The sequence below is a fragment of the Aethalodelphis obliquidens genome, unplaced genomic scaffold, assembly GCF_003676395.1.
Source record: "Aethalodelphis obliquidens isolate GAN/ISIS:26980383/991018 unplaced genomic scaffold, ASM367639v1 scaffold4660, whole genome shotgun sequence".
Classification (NCBI taxonomy): Eukaryota; Metazoa; Chordata; class Mammalia; order Artiodactyla; family Delphinidae; genus Aethalodelphis; species Aethalodelphis obliquidens.
Genome location: NW_020842562.1, coordinates 1 through 1,220, shown reverse-complemented (window position 1 = coordinate 1,220; position 1,220 = coordinate 1). Strand labels below are relative to the sequence as shown.

General features: G+C 62.1%; 1 long non-coding RNA gene across 1 annotated transcript; it reads right to left on the bottom strand.

Moving 5' to 3' along the window:
• Positions 1–522: 522 nt before the first annotated feature.
• Positions 523–1,220, bottom strand: LOC113617265 (uncharacterized). Its single transcript, XR_003431567.1, has 2 exons — positions 1,110–1,220; positions 523–984 (listed from the first exon to the last, which is right to left on the bottom strand). It is a non-coding gene; the product is annotated as an uncharacterized LOC113617265 (long non-coding RNA).

Genomic DNA, 1,220 nt, shown 5'->3' with positions numbered 1-1,220 from the left:
TGGACAGCCTGACCTCCCCGCTGACTTCCAGCCCAGGACCACCGCTGGGAGATGAAGTCTGCGGGGCCCTGGGCGCAGGCTGCACAGGCACCTCCCCTGATACCCAATCTCTCTCCGTTTACGAGGCAGCCGACACTCCCCTCCCTGACTCCCCAAGATTTGGGGCCTTTTTAGTATGTGTCGATAATGCCATGAGCTACTATTTAACTCTTCCATGAGGACCCATCTCCCCAAATGCAGTGGTTTTCAGCCTTGGCTGCACTAGAGAACCCCCAGGGAAGGGAGAGACGTCTCTCCCTCCCTCTCTCTTTCTCTCCCTCTGTACTTCGGTCTACCTCTCTCCCTCTCCCTCTCCCTCTGGGGTGATGCCCGATGAGCTCAGAATCGCAGATGGCCCCCCCATCCCCTCTCTGTGGCTTGCATGGGGGATGCACCTTCTCACTGTGGCCCGGGCATGGCCTTGACAGTCAGACATCGGGTCCTGCACGGACACTTGTGTTTGTTCCATAGCGCAGGTGGCTGCAGTCTGTGCTTCTGTAGATGGGGGCTGTGCGTGACCCCTTCATCTTCCCCGCAGACACCACTGGTGCTCGCTCGGCCTCGCGGGTGATGCGGGGGGCACGGGGGACAGTCTTGTGTCCCCACCTTCTTGGGCTACAGACAGGCCACGCTGGTCCTATGGTGACTGGGGGCTCCCAGGAGAACCCCACTGCAGACCGGAGAGGTGGCCCCAGAGAAGGTGGCGTACGCCTGGGGCCGGGCCTCATCAGTGAGCCACGGGCCACCTGCAGCAACAGCTGTCTCACTGTCCAGGGGCTGGGTGTTCGGGCGCCGTGGGGTTGAGCCACTGTCTGCACGCAGCCGTGTTTGTCTTGTTGAGCCCGCGGAGGCCCCTTGGTGGCTCCTGGAAAGACTGGCCACATTTCTTCCTGCCCTTGGCCTTAGAGCCCATCACGTTCATGCCGTTTCTGGTTCCAAAAGGACCTGTGTTAATAAAGACCACGTGTTAGGACAGCACCAAAGTGTCTAGAAATCCGGGCCAGGAGGAGGAGGGAGGGGGATTGGCTGTGCCCGCCAGTGGCCTGGGAGCCCTGCCCGCCTGCAGAGACCTGGCCTGGGGCCCGCGGGGAGGGCGTGGCCCTCGGTCCCCAGCGCCTTCCGTCTCTGGGTTCCAGGAGAACTGCGTGATCCTCAGGGAGCTGGTGAGGCTGCAGGCCCTG